Here is a 10,335-nt window from a genome sequence, read left to right on the forward strand (position 1 = left end):
CAATCTCAAAAGAGTATGGACTCCACCAACCAACAGTCAGAGGGAGTGTGTACAGATAAAGGTAATTCAAGACTGTTGCCCTACCCAGAAGTGTCTACAATGCTTATTTTCCACATTTATTTGACTGAATTATTATTCATTAAAAAGTGTACATGAGATCAGTTAAGAATTTTTCCATAGATTACACAGAAATAGATGTTAACAAAAAATGTCCCATTTTTAATTTCTGAAAGTGTTTCGCAAGCATTGCTTCCTCAAAAGGCATAGGACAACACACAAACAATACTGCAACAAACATAACAATTATAATGTACCTGACATAAACCTCATAGTTTTTTCATTACATAGTTCTCCCCTTTTGGTGGGTGGGCTGCCCAGCTGCCATGGCCCCTCTGCCCCGATCTTACCATCGGCTCTAATCCACTGAACGGACAAAATAGAGGCTGTTCAGTTCTCAGCTGTCATCCGTTCAGAGGATTCCAGCTGCTAATTAGTGCAGGGCGGGAAGAAAACAGCACAGCTAGGATGAGATCGGGACACTGGCTGTCCCTCTCCCATCTCATAGCTTGTGCCGAGTTTTCTTTTTAAAAAACAAAACAAAAAACACATTGTAGAAAAAAGGATTCTGCCCGAGTGGGTGTGTGTAATGATGTCATCGGCAGCAAAAAAAGCTGTGTGTGTAACTGCATGTCATTCTGAAGTCTTACAATTTAATTACAATTACTTTCATATCTCCTAAACTGTATGTCATAATGACTTGAAATTTTACACACACAGCTATCACAGGCAGCTTTTTTTGCCCAAGGTGGTTGGGACAATGGGGGTCAGGTTAGGTGTCCCTAGGTCTGATTCCCAATATCTGGTATAAATAAGAGAGTTGGGCACATTTTCTGAGAGAATTATATTATACAGTAAAAATATATTGTGGGAAGGGCAGTTTGGAGACCTTAGTATCACCTCTACGATGGTTAGACTCCTGTGGAATATGTGTTTATCCTTGCGTGATGGAGCTAAATTACCACATTCTCTGATGTTCAAATAGGAAAGGGATGGGAGTTGTCAGGAAGTATATCACAGAAGTGCCATTGCTCCTCGGCATTCCGCGTTAGAAACCTTTCCACGAGCTTCGCTGGTGGAAAGGCAGGGTTGTCAAACAGATGAATCATGGGGTCCGGCTTAGAGGACAATTTCCAGGCTCTTAAAAGAATTATCAGCCCAGGGCAACGATCTCAGATCCAGGGGGGAATGTGCTTTCTCCAATAGAACCCAGCTTTTCATGTCCCTATTGTGGAACCAATCTACAATTTGTATCAGAGTAGAAGCCCTATAATAAATGAAAATTTTTCACAGGTATGCAGAGGGGAGATATATCGGGATGGTTTGGAAGATGTAGTTTGCGATTTTACAGAAAAAGGGTGGGTATTTGCAAATGATGTTTGACAGATGTGATAGATGTACTCAGGTATGTTATAGGAGGCGTTTGTACATATCGAGGTGAGTGTCATGTTAAGCACCTCTGATTTGTTATAGTTTACTTTAAAATGACTGACCATGATAAATCTCTCAAAATCTTTTAAATTGAAGGAATTGAGGTGTGGGGTGATGTACTATATATTAGTGAGTCATCTGCACATAGAGAGAGTTTATGGTGTGTATCTCCAATCTGCATTCCTTTCACATCTGGATTTGCTTTTAATGCAACCATTAGATGTTTCATAACAAGTGCATACAACAGTGGGGATTGGGGACATCCTTGCCTGGTGCCGTTTTGTATTAAAAATGGTGCTGAAAGGGTGCCATTCGCTCTTTACGAATACAGGGCCAAGATGCGAAAAATCATCTTAGGACCTTGACCGTTTTGTCTTAAGAATAAGTACATAAATGCCCGATTCACCCTATTGAAAGCCTTTTCTGCATTCACTGATAAAAGGCACATCAGTATTTTCAAGGATTTAGCTGTTTGTGTTGGAAGATTAGTCTTGAAAGAGTTGTCCATGGTTTCTCTTCTATAGATGAACCCTACCTGATCAGAGTGCATCAGGGAGGGCATATACAGTGATAGTCGGTTTGCTATTAGTTTACAAAAATTTTTTTAGCACCTACGTTATTAGAGATATAGGCCTATAGCTGGAGCAGATTAAATGGTCCTTGCACTCTTTAGGGGGGATGATAATGTGGGCTTCCAACCTTTTGGGTGGGAATATAGTATCCTTAGATATGGAAGAGAAAACTCTTGTTAGAAACGGGACCAAATTGAGTGAATGCAATTTATAAAATTTTGGTGCAAACCTGTCTGTGCCAGGGCTTTTGCCTGTTGGGGTGTTTCTAATGGCCAGGGAAACCTCCTTCTCTGTAAAGGGTGTTTCCAGATGGGAGATAATGTCTGGTTCTGGGGTTTGTAAAGCAGTAGAGTCTACATACTCCTGCAAGGATCCTGCGTTGAGGTGTGTGTGGTGTCAAGAATGTATAGTCTTAGAGTAGTAATTTTTAAACACTTGCAGGTTGTCCTGAGGTATGGAGGTGATATCCCCGTGAGGTGCAGATGGGAGGTATGTAAGTAGCTGTTGTTCTAGGTTAGAGCCCCCTCGCAAAGAGTCTGACTTGTCCCCATTTTTCTATACTAGTTTCCGCTTTGTATTTTTGGTATGCTAGGTCATATATTTGAAGGAGGTGTTTCCTTGTCGCTTTTCCAAAAAATCAGCTGAGGACATGTTCCGTTTTTGTAGTCTTTCCAAAGAATGGATTTTGCTGTTGGTGTCTGCTATATCTTGGGCATTGATCTTTTTAAGGCATGCTCCCTGTTGCATTAAAATCCTCCAAAGAATAGTCCTCAAAGCTTCCCATTGAATAGGGAGTGGTGTGTTGTCAGGGATATGACCGCCAAAGAAATTAGTGATGACTTTGCAGAGTTTGCACTGCACTAGCGCAGATCGTATCCTTAAATAAAGAATCGTTGCACTTACAGGTCCATTCCTTTCTACCTATCTGGGGTATATGTAAGGTCACTGATACAGAGAAGTGATCGGACCAGGGGCAAATATCAGTAGAAGCTGTGGGTTGCCAATCTAGTGCTCTATGACTAATGAGGACGAAGTCAATGTGTGAGTACATGCAATGTGGATTAGAAAAAAAAGTATTTTCCTTAACTGTGGGATGCAGAGTGCGTCAAATATCAACTAAGTGAAGATTGTGTAGTTTGGTACGAAGCGCATTTAGTTTGGAGTAAGAAACAGGAGTCTTCCCCGATGAGGTGTAAACCCGAGGGTCAATAGCAAAATGTAGTTCTCCTTCCACTGTGATCCAACCCCTCTGCAAACCCTGTCAAAATTTCAAGGTATTTTGCAGTAGCCTCTGTGGGTTGTTCATTGGGTGAGTAAATGGATGCCACTGTATAAGTTCTTCCCCATGCTGTAAATTTACCAAATAGGTATCTACCCTGTAGGTCTAAAGGGGAATCTAGAATTTGGAATGGTAATGGTTTATGAAAGCCAAGAGAGACTCCCCTTGATTTAGATTAGGGGTAGAGCTATGAATCTAGGTGTAGTAGCGGCTGCGCAGCAATGGTATTCTTTTGAGTTTCTTGAAGAAAGATATATAAACCTTGGCATTATGCTGACCTTAGAAAATTTGTGTGCGTTTGGATCGGCCATTCAGTCCCTTGGCATTGAGGATGCAGATTTGCAGGGGTTGAGCTAAAGAAGGCCTCTCGGTCATAGCAGTCTGAATCTAAGAAAAAGGATAGAAAAAATTCCCCAGGGTCACTCCGAAGTGATCCAGGTTAGGGGGGCAGGGGGTACACGAAGGAGCAGGCTCTCGACAGGTGGGATGGGCTAGAGCCCCTAGTGTTGATGAACAAACTAAAGGGAAAAAGTGAGAACCTTCAATTGCTGCCTAGTAAGTGGGAATACTTTTGTGGGGAAAGTAACAACTTGTAGCCAAATGTAGGCCGGGTTAGACAAGTTCAATGACCCAGATGCTCATATAAATATATATAGTATGCACTAAACATTTAAGAATAAAGAACAAAAAGATTCAGCCTACGGTAGGTGGTCATTTAAATCGTGTAGGCTGGTCATTTAAATCGTCGTCTTCTGGCACAAACCCTAGCCATGTGACAGGAAAGTGGTTGTAGGTCAGGGTGTTGCGATGAAGGATGTCAGTTATAGAAAATGAGGTGACCTGAAAAGAGTGTGTTTCTAGGCGTTGACGTTGTTCCCAAAAGGGTGGGGGCAAAGGTCTGATTTCCGACTGTCTCGGAGCAAGGATGTATAAAAAAAATGTGCCAATTTGAGTTCGATAGGGCATGGAATGCGCTAATAAGCAATATTTGAGAGTAAGGAGGGACTGTTCGGATGATGAAGATACTGAAAGATTTATTACTACATACACTAGGGATCATGGACGAATTAGACATATTATGACAAAATACTGGCCGTTATTGACAAGCGATACGAAAATCAGAAAACATTTATCTGATAGACCACAAATTGTTTACAGAAAAGCACCCTCCTGACTAGTAAGAAGTCAATTTCAGAAGTATAAAAAACAGGTCAAACCAAATATTAGCTCATTTAGATTTAACACCTGTAGACAATGCCAATGGATCTATGATTCTGGAGATGCCTCTTTTAGGGGGTAGCCACCTGCCCAGGCCACACCTAGATTGAAAGGATCAGTTAACTGACACATTATATTTAGCTTTTTGTACATGTGGCAGGTACTATGTAGGCAAAACTAAGCGCCAATTTCGTAGGAGAATATATGAGCATATTTATTTAATCACTAATGGCAAAATTACAACACCGCTCAGTCCCCACATAGCCCTGCAGCACAACTATGATATCAATTCTTTGAAATTTATAGCTTTACAAAATATAACGTTGGATTCCAGAGGTGGCGACCTGGATAGGAGGCTGCTACAGGCGGAGACAAGATGGATTTTCCAGCTGAAGGCAAACTTTTTTCCTGGGCTCAATGATACCTTCAGTTTCAAATCCTTTCTCTAAATTATGCCGGGAGAGGGGTGGGATTCTGGATAGATCCCTTTTTCCTTTCCTCCAATAATCTGTGTCTTTCTTATTTTATCATTAGTATTTGCATTGTTATACGTTTTCTTTTTTTTTCTGTCTCTCCTTTTCCCCTCCCCTACCCCTTTCCTTTATTCTGCTTTTTCTTTTTTATATTATTTTATTTTATTTTTTTTTCTTTATTTATTTTTATTCTTTTTTTCCTTTTTACACCTTGAAGCTTATTATTAATTGTTGTGGCATACTTAGGTTACAATAAATCAAATCAATAAAAATTAAAACAATAAAACACTATTTAAATTGCTTTTATATTTAGTATGCACTTTTCATGGACCCTTAAAACAAATCTGGAAAGTCATCTCCAGAAGTCTGGGTTAGGAGGGCAGCAAGTGTGCTAGAATCCCCCCATGTTGGTATTGACCCATATTATAGTGTTCTATGGTGTTTTTGGTTTTCCTTTATATGTTCTGTCTAGGCCCCCCGTTTTTTTGTTCCCAAGATGTTGTTAGTGTGGCTGCATGTGCCCCCTCCCCAACCCTGAGCCTACAATGTTGTGTCTCCTTTGGGTTGTGTGGGGATCCCTGCGCACTTGCTGCTCTCTCCTCTTGACATGTTCCGGTCTCTGGGACGCAAGCACTTCAGACTGCGTTCCATGGGGAAACCGGATGCTTGGCCTCCCCATGTGTGACGTCATTTCCGGGCGCTGACGCATGTGGAACGCCAAACCACGGGTCGGAAGTTCTACCTGAAGGAGGTGAGTATAAAGATGGAGGATATTTCCCATGGCTTACATGCACCTAGGTGCTTTACAGATGATGGCGGTCTCCCTTTTGCTTTGAGTAACATTTATTTGTCTAAAAAGACAGTGATTTACTAGCTATTACCCATATTCCTATTTGGCTGTATTTAAGCAATTTTAATGGATAATTAATTACCCAGTTGTAACCTTTGGAATATGGGAATCTAAAATCCTGGGTGATGATTTCTCTTTCTTTATATACATATGTGTATGTATGTATAGATGTATGGATACATATAGGGGTATTTTTGATTACCTATCCATGATCTTTATTCGTGATATTCATTGTGGTTTTTTAAATAAAGTGGATAAATATATGTTTTGATGACAGTCTCCTGAAAGTACTAATACTTCAAAATGAACATTATTGTGGAAGATTGACTTGGGATACCGCTATCTCTGTATGTTGTGGTTTTAACTCCACTTTCTACCTGCCTCCATATCAGGTGATCAAGTGTACCTGTAATTAAATAGCTTTTGGTATGTATATAAAGATTTTATAATGTTAGATACGATTGTATACACAAGCCTCTATAATGTTTTTTTGTATTATGTTGTAGTGCTGATACACCAACTATCTGTACTAATTACATCCCTGAAGAAGCAGACAGTCTGCGAAACACATCGGATGGTTCCAACATGTGTAATTTGTACAATGTATTCAGCTCATATATGTTATGATGTTATTTCATTTTCCCTAACTTTTCACAATGGGAAGAGGCATGTATGATTTTTTTTTAAACTTTATTTTTGCAATAAACAGTTTTACAGTAAATAAACATACAAAATTACCATTAAACATCTATACTAACAATAACAACAAAAGGGTAGGGTAGGGTGGGGGAGTAAGGGAGCTCACACCTCAGCAGCCTATATAGAAATAGGAAAATACAAACCATAAGTAACCAGCAGACTTCTTCATTCAATAAGTCAGCAGGAGATGACCTAAATTAACTAGACAGAATACCATTATAACATTATAACATTCCAAGGGCCCCGAAAAAGTATAAACTTCTACCAATGCTGCAGGGAACGAGCTATACCATCGTCTCCCTAAATTTGGGCTTCCAGCATTTCTTTAAAAAATAAGGGCTTTAAAAGAGACACCATTTGCTCCACCTCTGGTGTCTGTGGATTAATCATAATGGCACATCTAGCTGCCAGTAAACAAACACCGATCCAGGCTCGGGAAGCCTGGATCGGTGTATATTGGTATATTACAGGGTAATGTGTCATCCCAGTAGCCAAAGAGCAAGAGGGATGGGCAGTCCAATAAAACATAACCAGTCACAACGTGTATCAGCACACATACTTTTTCCCAATATTCAACAATATGCAGGCAAAACCATATTCGGTGGGACAGTGATGCAGAAAAGCAGTCACATTTAGGACATTGGAAATGCCAAACTCTGGACCGGTCTTTGCCATCAGAGGGCCTAAAAACTTTATATGCCCGATGAAATATCATGAATTGGGATTCCCTCCAAATTGAATTTATCATACATCTCCTAACCATTTGGTAGCCCTGTACCGCACTGTTTACTATATCCATTTGAGGAAAATCTCTCTGCCAATGGCTTACATTAGTAGAAAGCAACAATTTTGTAAACCTAGGTAATAAATATGCATAAGTGTTCAAAATATTGGGTGGGGACAATGAAAATATTTGGTCAAAAGCATTTGACTTTAAAATCGTTTTATGGTTCTGGAGGGACTATTCTGGGGGGACCATCTACATGAAACATATCACCATAACATTTTAGACCTTTTTTCCTCCACTGGCAAAAGCCGCATGGTGTTGGACCTGAGGAAACATGGGGTTGCCGCATATAGGCAAATATTTAGATAGACCTACGGACACCTTGAATCTCTTCCCAAGTTCCTTCCATGTGGCCATCGTATCTTTGACTAAAACATTGTGTCGTAAAGCAGGTGGCAAGGCAGATCATTGACAATGTAACAAAGCACAAGGGTGCACCATGGCAGTCTCCAGTTGTATATTAGAACAATATATATTTATATACTCTGACATTTGGGAAACCAACCCCACAATCTGTTTTAGGTAAGTATAGCTTCACTAAATTTATTCTAGGGCTTTCCACAGAAATCTTATAAATCTTATGTGTGATGTTAACAGTGGGAAAGTTCTGCATGGGATATAGCAGCTTGGACATTATTTTATTAGGAAAACAGTGACCCATAAAAGAAAGGGCTAAATTTTAAGTTTAAGTTTCTTCTGTATTTTGGCTATCAGAAAAGGGTAATTTAACTTATATAGGGCAGGCGGCCAATTTGTAATCCCAGGTAGGTAATATGATCATTTGCTACCCTAAAAGGGGTGAAAACTCTCCTGTCCTTATCCTTAGATGTAGAAACAGAAAAGGGCATGTTTTTAGTTTTGTCAAAATGTATATTTAAACCCAAAAATATCCCATACCAGGTAAAGATTGAATAGTGGCACTGTCTAATTGTGGTTTAGCCGTGAAAATTAAAATATCGTCCACAAAAAATGCAGTTCTCAACTCAGTGTTATGAACCGGTATGCCATGTTGGAGCGGTGTGTGATCCATATAGTGCACTAATGGCTCCAACGCTAAATTAAAAAAAAGAAGGGGAGACAGGGGACAACCCTGCCTAGGAGCGTGTACTGTGTACTAGGGGTGTGTACTTTGGCCGTGGGAGAATTATACATAGCTGCTATGAACTGTACAAAAGGACCATGCGTGCCAATTCGTTCAAGAACTGTAAATAGCCATGATATATCAACATTATTGAAAGCTTTCTCTGCATCTATTGTGATAATGGACATAACAAAGGCTGGATGGGGTTTAGCCATCTCTAACGCAACTAGTACTTTTCGAATATTAGTCACAGCTGCTCTGCCCTGGACAAATCCCACTTGGGAAGGTGACATGAGAGAAGGGAGCAATTTAGCTAGCTGATCAGCAAGAATTTTAGACAAATTTTTTGCATCTATGTTTACTAGCAAAATGGGACGGTAAGATTCAGGAGCACAAGGATCCTCATCTTTCTTCAAAATAAGTCTAATGAAAGCCTTTTCACCTGATGGAAAAAAGCTGCTCCTGTCCCACATCTCAGAATATAATACATGTAGGTCCTCCACAATATCTTCTTTCAGAATCCTATTAAATTAGGCTGTAAAACCATCAGGACCTGGGGCTTTGCCATTTTTTCAGAGCTCCATGATTGGTGCATTAAGGATGTCAAGAGCACTGGATTGCCATCTGGGCATTTGTACTTCTGACAAAAAAGCTGCAGCAGCTCGATTGTCTCCCTCAGACAGGGAGTACAGAGACTGAAAATATTGGGCTAAGTGATAATTTATATCTTTGGGGTTGGTAACAAAGTCCCCTGAAGACGTACATAACCTAAGTATATGCGTAGGTTTATAGGCATAGCGGACCAAATTGGCTAACATTTTGCCCGAATTGTTACCGTACTTGTGGTATTCCAAAGACTTGTATTTGCTTTTTAACTACCTTGTATGACAGGGTATCTGAGCAAAACAGATAATCTAGCCTCGCTTGTGAGAGATCAACCTGGGAAACAAATGTATACTGCTTTTCCAATGGGTAGTGCCGATGCCAGACATCATTCAACATTGTGGAGGACATCTGACGCCTAGCACCACCACTAGAGACAGAACACCTGTTCTCACTTTCTGACATTATTGAGTTAAAGTCCTCCTCTACTATTTTGTGAGGCGTAGGGTCTTGGGCAAACCATCGGGTGAGTTCTTGAAAAAATGATACTGCAGGCATGTTAGGCGCATATATGTTATAGAGTGATATCTCTTGGTCATAGTATTGGATAATAACCCGTATAATGCGGCCCTTAGAATCTTATAGAACAGATTTAACTGTACCCAGAAATGCTCTATATATGTTTTATTATCTAAAAACATATCTAAGATTTTCTCAATAAATACATATATAAATGACGGAATATAAAACATTTTGTTTCACTTGTTTAATTAGATTTTCTTTATTTTTAGGTTTTTGTTTCAAAATCTAATGTTTTAGATCACATTCATATAAAAATAAGGAATATTTTAAAGCAGTACACAAACAATCAAGCACCACTGTATATGTTGATCTAATCTCCATTAGCATAAGTCCACATGCAGCATCAGTTCTGGGAGCCACAATCTACATTTGAAAGGGATACTTATAAATATTTAACTTCTAAACAACCATTGTGTGATATTCTGCAGCCTAATAACTTGCTGTGTACAAACCCTCATAACCCTCACCTTCCTAGCTAATATTCAAGCCCCTCAACTTTAAAGATTTTAAATATATGGGCCAAAAGTTTTAAAAACAACCCATAAAGTTTAATTAATATGGAATTATTACAACATAAAAAACATTAACCATCAAAACACGCTTGCCTGTTACACATAGCTCTCCACTTGTCCTCGAACCTTAATTTCTCAAGTAAACATAAATAAAGGTGTAAGTGGGGAACACTTGTGGATCCCCCCCCCCC

At 39.6% G+C, this 10,335-nt stretch overlaps 1 protein-coding gene across 6 annotated transcripts in view; it reads right to left on the reverse strand.

Moving 5' to 3' along the window:
• The window catches only part of LOC140343672 (golgin subfamily A member 1-like), a 322,269-nt gene that overhangs the window by 269,870 nt on the left and 42,064 nt on the right, over positions 1-10,335 (reverse strand). The window contains exon 1 of one of the 6 annotated variants that reach the window (XM_072430484.1): positions 315-502. The exons of the other annotated variants lie outside the window; for them this stretch is intronic. The gene's annotated coding sequence lies outside the window, so the exon portion shown is untranslated. Of the gene's footprint in view, positions 1-314; positions 503-10,335 lie in introns of those variants that run through there. 6 annotated transcript variants of the gene reach the window in all.

Source organism: Pyxicephalus adspersus, chromosome Z (genome assembly GCF_032062135.1).
Source record: "Pyxicephalus adspersus chromosome Z, UCB_Pads_2.0, whole genome shotgun sequence".
NCBI classification, from domain to species: Eukaryota; Metazoa; Chordata; class Amphibia; order Anura; family Pyxicephalidae; genus Pyxicephalus; species Pyxicephalus adspersus.